Source organism: Ambystoma mexicanum, chromosome 11, assembly GCF_040938575.1.
Source record: "Ambystoma mexicanum isolate Mex_15411 chromosome 11, UKY_AmexF1_1, whole genome shotgun sequence".
In the NCBI taxonomy this organism is placed as follows: domain Eukaryota; kingdom Metazoa; phylum Chordata; class Amphibia; order Caudata; family Ambystomatidae; genus Ambystoma; species Ambystoma mexicanum.
In genome coordinates, this window is record NC_090934.1 from 643,734,326 (window position 1) to 643,757,038 (window position 22,713).

Genomic DNA, 22,713 nt, shown 5'->3' on the forward strand with positions numbered 1-22,713 from the left:
CGGGGGTGATTGCTACAGTAATATCCTCTTCGATTTTTTTCATTTAGTGTCACCACTCCTAAAGATGGTAATGAAGCCAACCAAACTCTCCAAGGGTCATTTATTTTGACTAATAGGGAAATTGCATGGGTCAATTAGCTGATCGATAAATTAATGTTTGTTACAACACCTGCCATTAAAGCACTTAAATCAACACATTATGAGAATTGCCCATATCAAACCATCATTTCAACATTTGATTTGATAATTTAAACTTTTTTCAGTGGACTACATACATTCACAATTAACCAGGATTCTCTATACAAAGATGACAACCACTGAATCCTGATGCACTGGACGGCATGACAAGGCAAACAATCAATGGCAAAGAATTTCTAATAAGAAACAGCAAGCCTCCAAGAGGTCCACCTTGTTTATAATATGAAGTAAAACTTACAACGTTAATCATGGGCTGAGACCAAGCCTCTTATAGAGCTTTCAATTCATGTGAACACATAATATCCACAAGTTTGTTGTTATATTTAAACAACATTTAAAACATTTGGAATACCACATGAAAGATGTATACTAAGTAACTTGGCTATCAAAGGCTAAGGCTACTCCTCGGCTGTGGTTGTAAAAAAAAAAATTGACAACCAAGACCATTCCCCATCAAGAGCAGGCACTTGTACAGACAGATTCTGATAACACACTAAACAGTTTGCATTTGCACTGTTATAAAGTAAGCATGCTACAGTTATGTTATCCCTTTTCACTCATTTAAATGTGTAAGGGGGAATACATTTACCACTTTTCTTCTATCCATGTTGGAGAGAGAGAAGATACATTTCCCTGCTTTACCTACATCTTGAATAGAAGAATTATTATTTCCATGATAAACATCATTCGCATCAGGAGAAGATCGCTTAACGAATCAGCAATTCAGGTGCCTGGCAATGTAGGCAAGAACTGCCAGTGCACTGCATACGTTTACAGCCACCCGAGATCCTTACCCAAATGCTGCCATTTTAATGAGTCCCTTGGCCCCTCCTCCAGTGCCTGTACCCCTCAAGTCATCCATCAGTCCCCATTGACCCACCCCCTCCTTTCGGTCAGCCTCTGTCATAGAAATATACAACAGACTTGGGCCCCTTTACATTTTGTATGGAAGCTAACATCCTGTTTTTGTTATTTCTTATGGGGGATTCAGCTCATGCAATATGCACAAGTCCTTCCCCTGTAAACTAAACAATCAAAAATAATAACTAGTTGCACCCCAGATGAAACACTGTAGTGGAAACAACTATCACCACTTAGTCGGGGTCGTACAGGGCGGTTAACCTATGCTGAGGCTGGCCAGCTCTTACGTGCCTTTACTCCACCGACGTATGGATGTTTTCTTCAGTCACTGCGGCGATCCAATCGTTTGCCCTTCTTAAAGAATAAAACAATGATTGCCTTCCCCCAGCTAACTGGAAAAAAAAGAAAATGGGAAAATGCATAGAAAACTTGAGCAAATACAAGAACCCACAATGCATGGTTGTGCTTAAAAATATCTACAGAAGTCATATCAACTCCAGGAACTTTAACATTTGGGGACAAAAATAATTATTTCTGAACGCCAGAGCATGAATTGAATTAAGTGTCTTTCATTCAACAGAGTTTCCTTTACTAACCGTAATATTAGTTTTATCATGGTAGCCGATTGTCCCCAAGTATCTTGTAAAGAAAAGAAGTGTTTCATCCAAACTTTGAGAATGGAATATAATGGTGTTATATTTGCAATGTCCTCATCCCATGTTAGCCAATTTTACAAACTTCAATCCAAGCTGCACACTCCAATTTTATTGAAGTGTCATGTTTCCAGGCTTTTCTGGCCACATATACTGATATTATACAATTCTGCCTGAGTATAGCCACATCAGCTGTATTCCTGCAAGGATCTTTTAAAATGTTTTAAAAGTAGACCCCTCATCGCCCTGCACTCTTTTGTGAACAAGCTTAAAAAATGATAGTGCACAAAACAGTTAGTTTGAGGAAACATTATGGCAATCACCAAAGCATTGTCAATTAACCCAAATATGAATTACAGGGTTAAAGATTGAAATAAATGTTTCAATAATGATAATAATGTGTTGTATAGTAATATCCAGCAAGGCAGCAAAAATGAGTCTTTTGTACATTAGTCCTTCGTCAAGCCTTGCACATTTCCCCTGTCTCGGAGTGGCACAGCCAGAATGATTGTAAATCCCTTAGTTATTCATTAAAGCTTCCAGAGAAGACTGAAAAATTAACATCCACAGATAGTGATCACTCACGACTTATGATCCGCAAAGAAATCAAGCATTAAATGCCAATCACAAGCATTTATCAAGAAATTATTAAGGAGACGTATCTGCTTTTCTGAAATGTGAGCTGACCCAAATGATCAGCTGGAAACCTCACATTAACAGACCCTTGGGCCCACTCAATCAATAAGGTAACAGCAATTACCTGAGTAAGTCAGGCAAACTGTAATTTGCCTGACTTACTCATGTTAGGGTCTTTCAGCACTGGATGATGAATATTAAAGCCAACATGTCTCACTCCATATTTGGTGGATCAGTAAACATGGTCGTAATTCCGTTACTGACACTTTTTTGGGTAGTACTGGAACTACAGTCATTTTTACTGCTCCAAGTGGAGGAGTTACCACCCTCATCATGCTGGAAGAAACTCCTCTGCTTTAAAGCCCAAAAACGGTGGAATTACTACAGTATCAATTTCATCAAAAAAACATGAAGTCATATGGACTCCAGAAATGGGAACTAAGACCATCCTTCTTACGACTACTTATAATCCCATGGTAAACCCACAGGACGAAGTGGCGGTAAAGGTCATCGATTTTATAGCAAGTTGGCAGAATTACCACCAAATTACCTCAGAATGAGGCCAGAGTTTGTTTCCTGGATAGGTGAACCCACCGCCATGAAATCAACCAACCTCAAATAAAAATATCCCTCATATATGAATTCAATGTTTTTGTTTGCTTAAACTAGTGTGTAAAATTGGCAAGGAAATTAACAAATCATCGGATATTTGGGGTCAGACTGTGACCTTGATAAACATTATAAAAATGAATGATAATAAGGCAGTGCTAACAGAGACTACCTTGATATAACCTACCCAGAATCATGCCAGTAGAAAAAATCACAGTATTACCATTAAAAAATCATAAGTAGCCAAATTCACTTTATTTCTAGCCCACTTGCTCGGCTATAGAAACCACCATAGCCAACTAGTGAAACTGGAGTAAGTCTCCTGGAGCACAAACTATACCAAACCCTAAAATGTTTATGATAATGTAAGGATCCCCAAGCTGCCTGCTCAGTCCAGTGATTTCTCAATAGACTATACAAATGATTTACCAAGAGAAACAAATTGCAATGCCACAATCAGAGAGATCTTCCTGTTTGTTCCAAAAAACTTTACAAAAGGTTCATTTAGCAAAGGTGACCCTGATACTCCCCCCACAATAAATAGAACATGCTTACGCAACAAAGGAAACACTTTACTGACTATCTAAAAGTACACTGTCAGGAACCTGGCCTGATTCTAGGGTTGCTTTATTAGTGCTGTGTAGGGGTGCACCTTCAGCCTCCTTCTCCAGAGTTGTTGTTGGAGAGAGCCATCAAAGTGCAGACTTGGCGAAAACAAGTTTCCAAATCAAGTCAAAATAGTCATATACAAAAGGTAGCATAAGCACATCTAAAAGGTAGCATTAACATGTCATGGTGTCAGTGAAGTCTGCTTTACTTGTGGAGGAATGTGAATAAAAATAAAATGAAATATCCTACATAGAAATGCTGTAAACACAATTGAAATCTTAATTTACCAATTTTGAAATTGTGCGTCTGTAAGTTGGCCCACAACAATATTGCTGTCCAATAGTATCCCAGTCAAATGCTCAAGGGAAGTGCTTTCCCTTGCAATACGCACAGTGGTCCAACTTCCTGCAGAGCCTTGCTTCGGATATTGCATTCTCTGACACAAAAGCACATATCCATAATTGGGCATTTTGACAAACTGTGGAGTGCAAATAAAGATCTGGCAAGTGGAGAATGGTCAAAATGATGGCAGGCGCAAGTTTTAGAAATATGGAAAGACTAGACGAAATAAATAATATTACAGCTAGGGGCTGATAATGTAGAAAAACACAGAGTACAAGATCAGTTATTACAAATACTATATTTAACTGCTATGAAGTGAATTTGAAGTATTCATGTTGTCAAATCTTTAGGCCAATCTGTTCATCTAAATTAATCTGGTTGAAGGGCAGTTTAGCAGATAGAGAAGATAGAGAAGCTAATCATCAAGCATAACAAGAATTGCCAAATGAGATCTAAACATCAGCTATGAGTGAGCAGAAGAAATGAAATCTATTTGACTGCAGCAACGTATTGAATCTCCTTCCGCTCTATGAAGTGGGCTCATGAACAAGCCTGCATCACTGGGGTCACCAATAATATGGCTGAACTTCCCAAAAATCTGCAAGGAGCTTGCCAATCTGACTGCAGTCTCCTCTTCTCTCCAGGCCCTCTACACTGCACTGGCCTCCCATTTCTCTACGAAAACTCAGGACATCATGTCCTCACTTTCATCTACTCCTATCCCCTCCCCCTCCTCTCTTGCCTCCCTTCGCCCCCTCTCACCCCATCCTCTCCACCATCTCTCCCATTACATCAGGTGAGTAGTCTAGAGTAGTCCACTCTATGAAAATCTCCTCCAAACAGGTGCTCCACTGATCTCCCAGAACTATCAAGGACAGCATCTCCTCTCTAGCCCCTGACTTGGTGGATTTCTGTAACCATTCTTTTTCCACTGGCTCTTTTCCACAACCCCTCAAGCACTCTCTTGTGCACCCTCTCCTAAAAAAGCTATCTGATGACCCTTTCTGCCCAGCTAACTATCGCCCTATCTCAATCACTGCTTCCTTGGGCTAAGTCATGGAGAAGTTGGTCATCCCCCACTGACCCTCCACACCGAATTGGCTGTCTGCCTCTACGACAACAAGTCTGGATTCAGAGCATTGAAAGTGAGAAGTCCCCAAAAATGCACTTAATTCTCCCAATAAGAGTCAAACAGCATACATCCCAGGCGTTAATAAGACCAAAACCAAGTGCTTGTGATATGAAAAAGCGTTTATCTAAAATAGGGTAAGCTGAATCTACTCTGTTCACGCCGAGAGCGCTCTGCAGAAAACATTTCACAAATCATTTTTATACAGCTTTTGCGTCATCGGGGTGCTGCGATTGGTGAGGATTTGCGTGATGTTGTGATGATGCTCCTCAGGTCAATCAGTCAGCTGGGCTCATCGGGTTGGCTTGCGGTGTCAGGGAACTTTTCGTGTGGTTACATATTGATAAATACTTGACAATTGCCCTTGTGGCCACACATTCCCATTCATCTAACACTACAATCGGTCTAGTCCGGTATACTCTGAGACATGTGAATTCGACACCAAAGAAAATGTATTTCTCAAATGCAGGTTAACTATCATTGGGCGTAGGTCAGAATGCATCTTGTTAAACCCAGTGTTAGATCCATCGATAAGCAACTTAACTGTGTGTTAGTATAATGCAATATACACTGTTTAAGGACGGTAAGACTTTGAGGTCACTGTGTGGTCTGGAATGTCCATCTGGTACAATAAAAGAGGGAGCTAGCTTTTGAAGCTTAAATCATACATTAAAGGGATGGGTCAAACAAGGCGCATACCACAATGGTCATAAGTCTTTCTATGGGGTTAAAGGCAAGTTGTCTTAACATCATTAAGTATCTCCTAGTCTACCTTAGCACCATGAGGGGTACGGGAGGAATCGAAACCCCTTCGAGGAGCAGTCCTACATTGCATGGGGAGACAGGCCCTCCTGTGATTTTATTTTACATAACAGCTTTTTGTGCACATTGATTATATTGCAATTATCACCTTCTAAAGTGCATGATCATCGTTACATGGTTGGGTACTTTTATAATTATAAACTCACAGTGATATCTCGTGTATGCACACGTCATTTTCTATACTACATTAAACAGTCCATTGCCATATTCTTTACATGCAAGCCTTAACACATATTATCACGATGGAATTATACTGGTTATGGCATATGATTGTTATGTTGCCGCTACATGAAGCTGTGCATATATTTACATTGAGCTCAACCTGAGGTAGATTAGTGCGGGCATGTGCAGTTTTTTTGTTACATCATTCATTTTGTGTTTACAATCTATTTCTATAAAACCTTATACTACACTTTAATACACTTCGCACTTCTATAAATGGGACGTAGCGTTAGTGCTGAAACTATTTATATTTTGTGTAACACGCTAATATGCTTGTTATTTACTGCCATCCATTCAATATGAGGTGTGTAATGAAAACAGTTTGTGCATACCTTATTTTAATTACACAAGGCTCTTCTATTATCTCATATTAAGGCGCGAACAAACATTAGGGGGTCATTCTTAGTTGTTAAACATGTTCAACTGATATGGGGGTGGTATTCTTTATGGCCTGGGTCTGCAAGATGGGGGCAGGTTTATAAAGATGAACTGATTTCTGCTGCTAGGCCTTGAACTGGACGATGGCAGGGCCAATGAGGTAAGTTGGAAGACAGAGGATACTTTTCGAAGTTTGTACAGTCAGACCTTTTGCATCATCCACATGGGTGCCTGGGCCTGGGACCTCGCTAAATCCATCGTCCTTTCCCTAAATACATCCCTGGTGGAGTTGTTCAGTCCTCTAGCTTTTACACTCTGCAGATCAGACATTTCTCCAAGCAGAGAGAGGGAGGTAGATTTATTTCTTCTGCAGGAGCTTCTCTCTGGAATGGCCTCCCTGCCCCCCTCAGACTTGAGCCGGATATCCTTAAGTTCTGGAAAGGTTTTTGTATTTACTTATTTTATTTATTTGCATTCGTAAAGTGCACAAAGCAGCCCAGAGATATTGTGGCCCTGTTACATGGAATTTGCACATAGATGTACTTAATTATGCAGGGTGGGTTACATAAAGGGTGATAAGGCTGCACAGGGTTACATAGTGTGTAGCATATCATTACATGGCACATTACACATAGTTGTTTAAAGTCTACGTGCAGTTGGCTTGGCCTAGGAGCAAAAGTGTGGGTTAGGTGAGAGGTTTAGGCAAACTGTCTAGTTTTGATGGCGTTGCGAAATGCAAGGTGTGAGGGTTCAGATCTGAGGGAGAGTGGAAGGAAGTTACATTGCCTGGCAGCAGTGAAAGGGAAGCTTGCACCCCCTCCTCTGGCATGCTTATCTATGGGTACCAGAAGCAAGTTGGCGTAGGTTGATCTTGTGGGTCTGGAGGTCGGGGGTATGATAACTCTGAGAAAGGTAGGGCAGGGCTGTGAGATGGATGAATTTGTGGGTGAGGGCAAGAGTTTTGAAGAAGATATGTTCACGGACAGGCAACCAGTGGCCTTGTTGTCTGGCTGCAGAGATGTGTTCCCTTTTAGGGATGCTTATGGCGGCACGTAACGTGTTGTTTTGGATGGTTTTGAGTTTGTCAAGGTTTTTAGTCGTGATGCCAGTAAAGAGGATGTTACAATAGTCCAGTCTAGAGTAGATTAGGGCTCTTGCGATGGACAGACAATTTGCAGTGGAGAGGAATGGCCTGTCAGAGTTTAGCAGTTTTGTGTAGTAGGGCGCAGAAGAGGAGATGGCGCTGACTTGTCTGGTCATTGTTAGGTTAGCATCTAAGTAGACACCAAGCCTTTTGGCTACCTGGGAAACTGGGATGGTGGTGTTGTCAATGTTGAAGGAAGAATATTGGATTCAAGTTTTATCATCGAGTCGGTGGGTGTTAGCAGCAGTAATTCTGTCTTTTCCCCATTTAGGCAAAGCCAGTTTTCAGCCAACCAGGAGTGGATGGTGGCGTAAGTGGAATTAAGGGTTTTGGTGTCAGCCTCATAGTCACTGGATAGAGGAAGCAGAACGTGATTATTGACGCTGTAGTTGGTGAACATGATGCCGACCGAGTCATCATGTTGAAGAGAGGTATGGTAAAAATGTTGCATAGTGTGGGGGACAGGCAGGAGCGTTCTGAGACTCTGCATTGGATGGTGGCTGGTTTTGCAGATGCTTGATCAGAGAAGATGTGCATGGCTCTGCCTTTCAGGAAGGAGGAGATCCAGGTGATTGCATTTGGGAGAGAAGTGGGCTGAGGAGGAGAGGTGTTGACAGAGTAGCTTCTGGTCCACCAAGTCGAAGGTGGCCGAGAGGTCTAGGAGGAGGAGTAGGGCGGGTTTGCCTGTGTCTCTAATGTTGTCAAGTTGGTTTTGGAGGTCTAGCAGGACAGTTTCAGTTCCGTGACCATGACGGAAGCCAGATTGTCGGGAGCCAAGGATGTTGTTGTATTCTAGGAAGTGCTGGACTTGTAGGTAGGCTGAGTTGTCCAGGATTTTTGGTAGGAAGGGCACTGTGGTTATGGGTCTGTAGTTATTAGGGTTGGTAGGGTCGAGTGAGTATTTTTTTAGGAGGGGGCGTACCCAGGCTTCCATTAGGCTACATGGGACAGATCCCTAGGCAAAGGAGGCATTGATGCATGCTGTGAGGAAGGGTGTAAGCATGTATGTGCACTCTTTGATGAGGGTGGCAGGGCATATATCTCCTTTGCACATGGATGGTTTGATGTTCTCCATGATCGAGATTAATTCAGTTTCATTGATATCCCTGAATGAGAAATGTGTTGAGTTGGTGGCCACCTGGTTCCTCGTTAGAGACGGGTGAGTGGACGGTATTACGGACGTGAGGGTGGAGTTGGTTGCTAGTATTCCGTTGTGTAGGGTGTCAAGTTTGTGGAGTATTGCCGATTTATGTTGGAGAACCTTATCTTCATCTTTTGGAAATGGCTTGGGGGCGGGGGGGTGTTGCCAGGGGTTTCCAGTTCCCTGAAGATGCTGAAAATGTCTTTGGAAACGGATTTGGCATTATTGATTATTGTGTTGAAGGAGTTGGCCTTGGCATGATTGATTGCTTTTTTGTATTCATTAGAAAGTTTGTTGAACTCAAGTTTGGCTCAGTATAAATTGGTTGGTTTGCCACTAAGATAGGGCTGCATGGTTTTTGGAGCACAGGTCAAGGAGTTCATTTTATTTATTTATTTAACATTTCTAGAGTGTGCCTAACCCGTAGGTATCTTGGCGCTGGAGAACAAGGTAATACAATTTACAGGAGTTGCCACAGGCAACAGTGTGAGACATAGCATTTACAGGTAGTCAGAATATGCATATTTACAATCAGTAGTTATTTACAGATATAGTAATCACTAGGTCTTTACAGATATATTAACATTATACAGTGATAGGGCTCTTAATGCTCTGATCCTAAAGGCAGCAAAATGGTGGACAGGGTCTGGAGACTACTCCCGCTGTGGGAGGACTACATGTTAGAGGTGAATAGCCAGGTCTTGAGTCTTCTGCGGAATGATGAGTCGGATGGGTCAGCTCGTATGGCTAGTGGTAGAGCATTCCAGTCTTTAGCTGCCACAACTGGGAAGCTGCGTCCCCCGGCCTTGGTTCTTTTGAATTTGGGAACCATAAGAAGGAAGGCTGAGACGGAGCGTGTGGGCTTTGTGGTTTGGGTTGGATTGTGCAAGTTTGTGAGCAATTTTGGAGCTATATTGATAAGGCACTTATCTGGGGAAAACCATGTGTTGGAATGTGTTTGGTAGCTTTGGCTTTGCAGACAGTAAGAAGGGTGATGGCTTCTATTGCCGCAGTAAGAATAGTGTTAAGGGATTGAGTGAGTATATCTGGGTCTTTGGAGAACAGGGCTTTCAAGGCTGGGACTCGCTGGTAGGGCGCAAGTCTCTCATTAGTGAGGACACGTGAGCTTCTTGTGGAAGAGGGGGCGAGAGGCATGGCGGGCGATTTCTGGTATGTGGGAGGAGAGAGGGTGAACTGGATAAGGTGGTGGTCAGTCCAGGGGAGGGGAGAGATAGCAGTGAATACAGGTGGGCAGTTGTGCTGTGCTAGCAAATCTAGGGTGCATCCTTTAATGTGTGTGGGAATGGAGACTGAGTGTTTGAAGCCTAATGTTTCGAGAGCCTTAGATAGGGATTTTGCTGGGGCGTCATTTGAGTCATGGAGTCCTAGGTTGAGGTTGCCTACTAGGATAACCTTAGGTTGTCAGAGAGGAAGTGTGTGAAAGTCAGCAAGTGGACCATGGAGGCGGTAGACAATGTGTAGTGTGATAGTGCAATTGTGTGAGGTGTTGAGCTTGAGGGTTAGGAGTCGCAGTTACTAATAACTGTTTTTTCAATCTTTCTGATGGTGATAGAGACTTTGGCTATGAGGACTATCCCAGTAGGGAGTGCAAGCACTAGAGATGGGCCAGATGCTTCATGGAGTCAAGTTTATGTAATTGCAAAGAGGTTGAAGGTGTGAGCGATAATCAGGTTTTGTAGGTCTGAGGCGTGAACTGGGAGAGAGCGTGCATTGATGAAGGAACAGCTAAGGGAGGTGTGTGTGGGGGAAGTGGTGAGGTATCGTCATGGCAGACAATGGCATTCGATTGTTACATGTTGACATGGTGGGCATAATAGTGGCTTTGTGACATGCAGAAGCAACAACATCATTACATGTGGGCATGGTGGCCAGGGTAGGCATTATAGGGCCATTGGGGCATGCAATAGCAGCAACATCATTACATGTGAGCATAGTGGTCAAAGTTGGCATTATTGTGGCATTGGAACATGCAGTAACAGTAGCAGCATTACATGTGGGCATGGTGGCCAGGGTAGACATTTTAGGGCCATTGGGGCATGCAGTAGCAGCAACATCATTACATGTGAGCATAGTGGTCAAAGTTAACATTATTGTGGCATTGGGACAAGCAGTAGCAACAATATCATTACATGTGAGCATCAGAGTATGCATCATAGTGGCATTGGGACATGCAGTAACAGTAGCAGCATTACATGATGGCAAAGTGGACACAGTGGGCCTCATTACGAATGTGGCGGAAGGGCAGCAACGGCGGCGGTAGTGCTACCGGCACCGTTGTAAATCGCCTCCAGTTTTATCCATATGGATTGGTCGATTTTGATCATAGTTTCAGCACAGTAGGCAAGGATTGCTGTCACCTTTTGCTTATAAAATGTTACAGCTGGTTTAAGTGAAAACTTCCCAAATTTCTTGTGGATTGACAGGCTCTGTCGTGCTAGTGCCCGGGTTTTAGACTTTAACTGTTCTACCCATGGCGCTTCTGTAATAGATTGATTGATCCATATTCTTAGATATTTGTATGTTATAACCTGGTGCAATTTTTCTTCCTGTAGGTAATATGAGAAAGCTTTGTTCCCTTTTGGTTTCTTATTTGTCAGATACATGATTTTTGTTTTCTTGATATTCATTGTAAGTTCATTTTTCACCATGTATTCTTGTGTTTTGTTAAGTGCTGTTTGTAATCCGCAGAGTGTTTTTGCCAATGGAATTATGTCAACTGCATAAATCAGACATGGTACAGCAGTTGCGTTTAATTTTGGCGGATTAATGCTCGATGTACTTATCGACGCTTCAAAATCTGACGTGAAAAGGCTAAACAGTGCTGACGCCAACCGACACCCTTGTTTAAAGCCATGCCAGGTATTGATTTGATTTGTTATTATGCAATCAGATGTCATTCTCACTTGTATTTTTGTATTGGTATACAAAAGTTTTATTGGTTCGAGTATGTTGCTGGGGCATCTCCATTGTTCAAGTTTGGTCCAAAGCAAGTCTCTGTTGATTTTATCATAGGCAAGGCTCAGATCGACATACGCTACTATTATTTCCGTTTTTGTTCTTTCAGCTTTGTGTTTCATCAAATTTAGGATGATCAGGTTTATGTTTGTGCCAACGTCACGTACAAATCCTGCCTGGTGAACAGCCAAATGGTTTGTTTGTTTTGCCCGAAATATTTAGTCTTGTCAATAGGAGGTTGACAAAGATTTTCCCCAAAGGGTCAAGTAGTGCCAATGGTCGATAATTCTTTGGCTCTTTAGATGATCCTTGTTTGTATATTGGTATTAATGTTGTTATCTTCCAGGAATCAGGGATACTTTTAGTACGATTAATCAAGTCTATGATTTTACCACAGAATTGGGCTGGGTGCTCTTGATGTATTTAGTTTTCTTATTGTGTTGATAATTTCGGTAATATCGTAGTTCACATTCCATGTCTTTTCTGTGTGTTGAGATTTGTTCTCTGCTCTGGGTCTTTCTTCATAAAGTTCTGTAAAATACTTTACCCACGCTTCTTCTGGTACATCCACTATCATTGCATCCTCTGAGTTTTTATTTGGTTTCAATGATTCCCATAATCGTCTGGTATTACAGTGCTTTAAGGCATCCATCATGGTTTCGGGATTTTCTTGATCTTGGATAATTTTTGCGTTTTTAAGCCAATTTTTGAATTTGTTGTTTCGCTTGGCCAATTATCCTTTTTTTGGTCTGAGGAGATTCCTTTTGAGCTCCTTTTATATTAGATTTTTTTTTTATGTTTCTTTTCTGCAATAGCTTTGTTATATATATATACTTTCTTCCGGTTTTAAATGGTTCTTCTGTCTCTGCTTCAGTTGGAATTGGTTAGTTAACCATCCATAATTAATTTTACTGAAATCTTCTTTCTTTGAATTCTTTAGTGTTTCTGTGATTTCACTTAGTCTGTTTTGCGGGATCATCAATCGATTCATTCTATTTGTTAGAGTTACACTGAGTATATCTATTTTGCTGTGTTCGCCTGTATTCATTTCCCATGAGCGCTTTAGTATGTAATGGTCGCTGTATCGAGGGACATAGATATGGGTGGAGGCGGCAACTACAAGCAGCTGAGAGCTGCAGAGAGCACTGGCCTTTCCATCAGGCCTTCCCAGCATTGCTTCGCCTGCCAGCTGGAACACGCACCATTTATGGAGGTACTGCTCCAGGTAGGAAGGTTTTGGAGCCAATCCGGGCTTGCAGCGGTGAATATTTTATCCTCGTTGTTGATGCTACTTGTAATGGGGATGGAGGTGGCTTTCATATTAGGCTGGGTTTCGGATTCAGGCCATTGCGACTGGTACCTGGTCCCATATGAGTCTTACAGGGGATAGGCCCTCTTCGACCAGTCTACACCAGCACCTCTGACCAGTACTTTCCCTCGAGCACCCTTCCCGGACTTGCCTGAATCCCATCAACAACGTCCATTGCACTAGCTTCCCTTTTCCCCTTTTTTCCCCTGGCACTTGCCCTTCCTGGTTCCCCTTAGTACTTGCTCAGCCCTTTGTGCCCCCATCTCCTGCTCTTCCTCCCCTAGCCCCTTTCCTCATGCTAGCCCTTACGCTCTGATGCTCCCCCCCTGCACTTTTGTCACTGCACTTGCATGGTCGGAATGTCACAAGGCCTAGTATGACCGTTACTGTTGTTTTTTCCTCTGTCCAGTCCACCTCCCCTTGTCTCTCTTGTGGCACCTGGAAACCAGTGTGTATAGGCACCATAAAAATGTCCAATAAATACATTTTGTTTTAAAAAGCAGCAATATGGATTGATAGCTTGCATGCAAGCAAAGGACAACACCAATTTCATGAAAATTAGCCATTCTAAGTGATGCATCCTGGTCTTTAAACATCCATTAAAAAGTACCCCCTTCTCCCCCGTTCAATTGGAGACTCTCGGGCAACAGAATAACAGTAGCCAGTGAAGTCACGTATTTGGGGTTTAGACTGAGATCTTTGTCATCTGAGATACACACGAAAACAACCATTGAAGGAAAATGACTGCAACTAAGCTGCAAATGAAGAAATTGAACCATGATTACTGCACATTTTCTCTGACACCTCTAATCAAATTTTACACTGTTAAAGTCATCCCTTCCTTAATTTATGGTCAAGATACTAGTCCAACAAGTAAAACATTAAATTGGACTAGAATAGAGGGCACATTATGGAAAAACGTCCTAATCCTTCCCCAAAATCTGCCCATGGCCTGTCTTCGTTATGAAGTAGGTCTGCAATCTCTGCGTTCACATGTCGAGTAGAAAATAATATAATTGTACAGGCTCATTATTACACCCATGGTCAATTCTGTGTATGAAGCACTCTACCCACAACTTCAAATACATATATATGCAATCTAAGATCATATGCTCTTAAAATACTTCAGGAATGTAACTGTATAGAAGGGGATCTTATACACAATCCTATACATGTGAAAAACACATTTTAAAAGACTGGACTGGATACACACAATAACAGAAATGTACACTGTCACATTACACCAGTCTCCATCCCTATGTGATGAACCACAGCGCCTCTTGTTAGGATACTTAAACCATCTTTCAAACTCCAAATGCAAAAACAACTTCCTCAGGTTCCGTTTAAATCTCATTCGAACCAGAGAAATTCTTTTTGAGTGATATAAGGACCAATATGCCAACTATCTATGTACACTCTGTGAAAGTCTAATCATTCAAACGCTTAAACACATCATGATGAATTGGTGTGGGACTCAGGGTTCAAGATTTCAAAAATGTGCAACATTTGTGGATCATGATTGGTGGATTGAAACAGCTTCTTTAGGGGAAAGAATATGTTTGGGGCACAAAACACTGTTAACATTGGAAGATGTGAGTCTGTTGAAGGAGTTGAAATGTATTTAAGAAATGCACAAATACCAGTTTTCTGTTATGTATCAAGAAATGTAATTGTAATGTATTGTGAAAAGTCGCAAGTTCGGCTAAAACACAACAAATAAAAAATACTAAATTAAAAAATCAAGCTGTTATCATCTCTGGCAATACCAGCCAAATGGCTCTACCATTAAAATTAAGAGACCAAGGGGGTAATTCATAGAATTTAGCGCACAAGTGGCTGACACACAGTGTGTTCGTGCGAATCTCTGCACCAGCCGCGTGCGCTAAAATCCATTTCGTGCACAGCGTATTCATGGATTTCAGCTACCAAAACCAGCCGTGGCGCACAGTGGCGCAGCGACCCTGCAGCAGCGCCAGTTACGCCCCCAAGAACGTCCCTCACGCAGGGAAAAGCCATCAAAATCCCTAATCCAGTGCAAAGGGCTGTGCTAACCCTGTACCAGCACGGCAAGCGGGGTACATGTATTACTGGGGTTCGTGGGAAGTTTCACACGCGATTGGCCCTGTGCGAGTGGGGTACGTGTATATCAGGGGTGCGCGGGAAGTTTCACACAGGATTTCAGCAGGGTACGTGTATTACAGGGGTGCGCGAGAAGTTTCACATGCGATTTCTCCAGGGTACGTGTATTTCAGGGGTGCGCGGGAAGTTTCACATGCGATTTCAGCAGGGTACCTGTATTTCAGAGGTGTGCGGGAAGTTTCACACGCAATTTCTGCAGGGTATGTGTATTATTGGGGTTCGCGGGAAGTTTCACACGCGATTGGCCCTGTGCGAGTGGGGTACGTGTATATCAGGGGTGCGCGGGAAGTTTCACATGTGATTTCAGCAGGGTACGTGTATTACAGGGGTGCGCGGGAAGTTTCACACACGATTTCAGCAGGGCATGTGTATTTCAGGGGTGCGTGGGAAGTTTCACACACGATTCCAGCAGGGTACGTGTATTTCAGGGGTGCGCGGGAAGTTTCAAATGCGATTTCAGCAGGGTACGTGTATTAGTGGGGTTCGCGGGAAGTTTCACATGCGATTGGCCCTGTGCGAGCAGGGTACGTGTATATCAGGGGTGCGCGGGAAGTTTCACATGCGATTTCAGCAGGGTACGTGTATTTCAGGGGTGCGCGGGAAGTTTCACACATGATTTCAGCAGGGTACGTGTATTTCAGGGGTGCGCGGGAAGTTTCACACGCGATTTCAGCAGGGTACGTGTATTTCAGGGTTGTGTGGGAAGTTTCACACGCGATTTCAGCAGGGTACGTGTATTACAGGGGTGCGTGGGAAGTTTCACACGCGATTTCAGCAGGGTACGTGTATTTCGGGGGTGCCGGGGAGTCCTACACGTGATTTGGCAGTGTGGGTCCTCCCAGGTGTTCCCTGTACACCCTCCACGGCCCCTGCAGGCAGCCCACACCACAGGGGACTACCCTGCACCCCTGCTCATGTCCCGCAGGCAGCCCACCCAACATGGACATGCCCCCGAGCAAAGGCACATGTCTCCTTGCACTACTGATCACCAACTCATGTCCCCTTGCACCCCCACCCCCCAGCAGTGCAGGGCACCTGCCAGCAGGCCCCCACTCATGTCCCACTCATGTCCCCTTGCACCCCCAGCAGTGCAGGGCACCTGCCAGCAGGCCCCCACTCATGTCCCCTTGCACCCCGACCCCCCAGCAGTGTGGGGCACCTGCCAGCAGGCCCCCACTCATGTCCCCCTGCACACCCACCACCCAGCAGTGTGGGGTACCTCCCAGCAGGCCCCCACTCATGTCCCCTTGCACACCCACCCCCCAGCAGTGCGAGGTACCTGCCAGCAGGCCCCCACTCATGTCCCACTCATGTCCCCCTGCACACCCACCCCCCAGCTGTGCGGGGTACCTGCCAGCAGGCCCCCACTCATGTCCCCTTGCACACCCACCCCCCAGCAGTGCAGGGTACCTGCCAGCAGGCCCCCACTCATGTCCCTTTGCACACCCACCCCCCCAGTGGTGCGGGGTACCTGCCAGCAGGCCCCCACTCATGTCCCACTCATGTCCCCCTGCACCCCCACCCCCAGCAGTCAGGGGCATCTGCCAGCAGGCCCCCACTCATAACCCCCTGCACCCCCACCCCCAGCAGTCAGGGGCACTTGACATAGAGCACCGTGCCAACGTGGCCCAGTTGGGAGCGGCCATGGTTGGGGGTTTCGTACATGTGTCGGCCACTCTGGCGACCCTCTCCTCCTCTGTGGAGGCTATGCGCCAGTCATTCTCCATGCCGCCTTCCGGCCCAGATGCCACCAGGGCCCCCTGTGGACCTGCCCCGACCAACACAGCCAACTCGGTGGGGATCCCATCCCTGCCACAGTCGGGAGTCGGAGGTCCAGCAGGGGTGAACACACCAGCAACTGGACCCCAGCAGATGGAGGATGTGACGGCATCATCGGGCAGGGCACGTGCACGACGGCGTCGGTGGATTCCATCAGCCTGGATGCCGTCGTGCTGGCAGAGGCAGTTGCGTCGGAGGCAGCGGCAAGCCCGATGTGGGAGGCATCATGGCTCGGGGCCATCAATATCAGGGGGCAGGCATCGGCCGGAGGGCAGGAGAACCCTGGAATGGGAGTGTCTTCCGTGTTGGAGCGGTTGGGCCGGCAGATAGGTGCGGAGCGGCGGCAGGCGGAGGAGGACAGCTCACAATGGTCAGGGCGGAGAACTCCATGCGGAGGGCGCTGAGGCGGGCTGAGTGCTTCGAGGGTATTCGCAGGAAGTTGGAGCTGGACACCGCATTATCCCTGCGAGACCTCGGGGCCAGGGAACATGCCCACCTCCAAGCCATTGAACAGGAGTTCGATGATGCCCTGGCCCATGACATCAACCAGTGAGCCGTCGGACTAGCCGGCCGCCTTTGTATATAGTTATTTAGGGTTAGGTTTCATTTCTTTATTATTATGATTTAGAGTCCACGGACTGTGCTCCACTTTTTGTATATAGTTGTATTTAAGATAGGCTTCTTGGTAGGTTTCATTTGCTTTTGGGATAATGGACCCTTCAGACTTTCGTTTTCAATTTTCAGGACATGTATATACTTTCTTTTAGTCATATTCACATGGAGTAATGTTTTTTTATGCTTTCCATCTTTGGATTTCGTTCTATGGACTTTGGGGATGCACCACTTATATTATTTCATGTTTTGGATTTCTTTTCTTGCTTGGATTTGACTTTCTTTTTCTTATTTCAAAAGTTATTTCTTCATTTGCATGTGTGCTTTTCATTTTGACATGTTTTATACTTTTTTAATAGATTTCTTTATTCAACATTATTGGTGTGGTGTACAGTGATGATTTTGGTGCATGTCTCCATGAGCATTGGCATAGTCATGTGTTGCAACTGTGTGGCTCTGTAGGACATTTGCTGATGGGCATGCTGGTTCTTTTCAGACTATCATGGAATGGGTGATTTACTAGGGAGTGGGTGCAGTGGTTCGTTGGGTGTTTGCACTGGGGGTGGAGGGGTGGGATTTTGGTTGGCATTAGGGCCGTGGGTCTGTATAGTCATGGCGTGGTGTTTGTGGGACATGTGTGGGGGCCTGCTGGCAGGTGCCCCTGACTGCTGGGGGTGGGGGTGCAGGTGTGACATGAGTGGGACATGGGTGGAGGCCTGCTGGCAGGTACCCCGCACTGCTGAGGGGTGGGTGTGCAAGGGGACATGAGTGGGGGCCTGCTGGCAGGTACCCCGCACTGCTGGGGTGTGGGTGTGCAAGGGGACATGAGTGGGGGCCTGCTGGCAGGTACCCCACACTGCTGGGGGGTGGGTGTGCAGGGGGACATGAGTGGGATATGAGTGGGGGCCTGCTGGCAGGTACCCCGCACTGCTTGGGGGTGGGTGTGCAAGGGGACATGAGTGGGGTCCTGCTGGCAGGTACCCCGCACTGCTGGGGTGTGGGTGTGCAGGGGGACAGGAGTAGACATGAGTGGGGGCCTGCTGGCAGGTGCCCCACACTGCTGGGGGGTGGGGGTGCAAGGGGACATGAGTGGGGGCCTGCTGGCAGGTGCCCTGCACTGCTGGGGGGTGGGGGTGCAAGGGGACATGAGTGGGACATGAGTGGGGGCCTGCTCGCAGGTGCCCTGCACTGCTGGGGGGTGGGGGTGCAAGGGTACATGAGTTGGTGATCAGTAGTGCAAGGAGACATGTGCCTTTGCTGGAGGGCATGCCCATGTTGGGTGGGCTGCCTGCGGGACATGACCAGGGGTGCAGGGTAGTCCCCTGTGGTGTGGGCTGCCTGCAGGGGCCGTGGAGGGTGTACAGGGAACACCTGGGAGGACCCACACTCCCAAATCACGTGTAGGACTCCCCGGCACCCCCGAAATACACGTACCCTGCTGAAATCGCGTGTGACACTTCCCACGCACCCCTGAAATACACGTACCCTGCTGAAATCGCATGTGAAACTTCCCGCACACCCCTGAAATACACGTACCCTGCTGAAATTGCATGTGAAACTTCCCAGGCACCCCTGTAATACACGTACCCTGCTGAAATCGCATGTGAAACTTCCCACGCACCCCTGAAATACACGTACCCTGCTGAAATCGCGTGTGAAACTTCCTGTGCACCCCTGATATACACGTACCCCGCTCGCATAGGGCAAATCGTGTGTGAAACTTCCCGCGAACCCCAGTAATACACGTACCCTGCTGAAATCGCGTGTGAAACTTCCCGCGCACCCCTGAAATACACGTACCCTGCTGGAATCGCGTGTGAAACTTCCCACGCTCCCCTGAAATACACGTACCCTGCTGAAATCGCATGTGAAACTTCCCGCGCACCCCTGAAATACACATACCCTGCTGAAATTGTGTGTGAAACTTCCCGCGCACCCCTGTAATACATGTACCCTGCTGAAATCACGTGTGAAACTTCCCGCGCACCCCTGATATACACGTACTCCTCTTGTACAGGGTCAATCGCGTGTGAAACTCGCGAACCCCTGAAATACACGTACCCTGCTGAAATCGCGTGTGAAACTTCCTGCGCACCCCTGAAATACACGTACCCTGCTGAAATCGCGTGTGAAACTTCCTGCTCACCCCTGAAATACACGTACCCTGCTGAAATCGCGTGTGAAACTTCCCGCGCACCCCTGTAATACACGTACCCTGCTGAAATCGCGTGTGAAACTTCCCGCGCACCCTTGAAATACACGTACCCTGCTGAAATTGCATGTGAAACTTCCCGCGCACCCCTGTAATACATGTACCCTGCTGAAATCGCGTGTGAAACTTCCCACGCACCCCTGATATACACATACTCCTCTTGCACAGGGCCAATCACGTGTGAAACTTCCCGCAAACCCCTGAAATACACGTACCCTGCTGAAATTGCGTGTAAAACTTCCTGTGCACCCCTGAAATACACGTACCCTGCTGAAATCGCGTGTGAAACTTCCCGCGCACCCCTGTAATACATGTACCCTGCTGAAATTGCGTGTGAAACTTCCTGCGCACCCCTGATATACACGTACTCCTCTCGCACAGGGCCAATCGCGTGTGAAACTTCCCGCAAACCCCTGAAATACACGTACCCTGCTGAAATTGCGTGTAAAACTTCCTGTGCACCCCTGAAATACACGTATCCTGCTGAAATCGCGTGTGAAACTTCCCGCGAACCCCTGAAATACACGTACCCTGCTGAAATCGTGTGTGAAACTTCCTGCGCACCCCAGAAATACACGTACCCTGCTGAAATTGCGTGTGAAACTTCCTGCGCACCCCTGAAATACACGTACCCTGCTGAAATCGCGTGTGAAACTTCCCGCGCACCCCTGTAATACACGTACCCTGCTGAAATCGCGTGTGAAACTTCCCGCACACCCCAGATATACACGTACCCCGCTCGCACAGGGCCAATCGCGTGTGAAACTTCCCGTGAACCCCAGTAATACACATACCCCGCTTGCCGTGCTGGTACAGGGTTAGCGCAGCCCTTTGTGCTGGATTGGGGATTTTGATGGCTTTTCCCTGCGCGAGGGGCGTTCTTGGGGGCGTAACTGGCGCTGCTGCAGGGTCGCTGCGCCACTGTGCACCACGGCTCATTTTGGTAGCTGAAATCCATGAATACACTGTGCGCGGAAATGGATTTTGAGCACGCGACTGGCGCAGAGATTCGCACGCGCACACTGTGCGCCAGCCGCGTGCGCCACTTGTGCGCTAAATTCTATGAATTACTCCCTTTATGTGTTATAAATATTTGCATTGCAACATATCTTTTGACTCAGTGGGCGACTCTGTATAAGAATTCCCAAAAGAATTGGCTCCCCTCAAACTGGATATTGTTGGGCAAATTCATGAAACAGTTAAAGATGTGGTAAGCATAGTAGAAAAATATGATTTCAGCATAAGACCATTCATTTACCATTAGATCATTATCAACATGTTCATGTATAGCTTTATTCTGTTTCAAAGGCAATACAAACACAATACATAAAACAATATTTACAATACAACAATCTGAAAAAGTGAACAATGTTAAAAAAATCAACAAACATCAAATATCAAATATGATAAAGCATGGCTTTGGATACAAATGTTATACATCCCCACCTAGTACAATTAAATGGTTAATCTGTAGTCATCCTTCAAGAAATATTTTAAACTATGAACAATCTCGGACACCTACCCCATACTTGGCACAAATCTTTTATAGTACCAATTTGCAAGAAGGGAGACAGGATTGCACTGTAAATATTATTGACCTATGACCTATAGCGCTCCTGGATGCGTTGAGTAAGGTCTTTGCCAGAATCCTTCTTGTTGAATTAAGTGGATAGGCTGAAAAATGGGAGACTGAGTAAATTTCCGGAAACAGATGGTTACCCCATTAAATGGAAGTTATTAGTTATTAATGCTTCTACATACAAAAATACAGACACAAGACAAAATGAATAGGAAGGGAGCCGTGTGTAAGTAGATAATGTCTTTACATGTTTTAGGCAAAGATGTGTTTTAGCTCTTGGCCTGTTTAATCTGTAGATATCGGACATTAATCTGGCACTGAATAACTCTTCCCTTCAAAGTGGGGAGATGTATATATGTGCTGGTTGACATACAACAATGATTTTATTTTGGTAGAGAACACCTCCATATGTCTATCAAATGCTCTGTCCACTTTAGTGGGATCTATGAAGCAAAATAGTCTGTAGATGAAATCAAACACATCTGTGATAATGAATTGTGCTAATGGAAGTAAGTCATCCAAATGTATCTGGAAAATGTAGAGAGAAGTAATCCAGCAAGTAAAAGTGTATCTCTCTCAGCATTTCAATGTACAGTCTTTATTGTGAGGCAAGGCTCATTGAGAGATTATAGATGACATCTATTGTCCTTGCGGCACAAATGTAAAAACAATAATGATTGTAACTGGCCCATTTCACCTCTGGTTCTATTTCACAACACAATTAAATGAATCCCTACCCTAATTTATGAACTTGAAGTTGTGAACCTAAACAACTGGGCTGCCATAGAAAGGCTGGATGGTTTATTTTGGAAAGGCGACCATTGCTGATGATTCACCAAAATGCGTTTTTGCCCTCCACAGGCCCTCACCAAGTGCCCCCCTCATCTGTGCAATCTCCCCCACTACCAGATGGCCTTCTCGCCTCTTCACCCTCTCCCATTCCCCCACAACTTACCATGTTTCTGTAAATCAGTATGCTTTGAGATGTCAGCTATTTGTGGCTATTTCCAAGGTTACAGAAACACTTCAAGTTGCAAACTCAGTCCCTAGACCACCTCCATCTACCACATTTCACTTGGTCTCCTCTTGCCCCCTGCCCCCACTTCTAGCATGTTAGCATTTGCGTTTATGACCTGTAAATGGCTTTTTCCTTGAATTTCATTTTCCAATATCCTCAGCTATAGCCATGGCTATATCATTGCATCGAGAAAAAAATAAAAATGGTGACTGTTTCATTTGTAAACACCCAGTTTCTTGGCAATTTACCTGAGATATAGCTCCCCTTTTCCATCAAATATTTAGAAACTACTATATGGAATAATCCCAAACCACACATGGATCATGAATCAATTCTTCGCCGGAT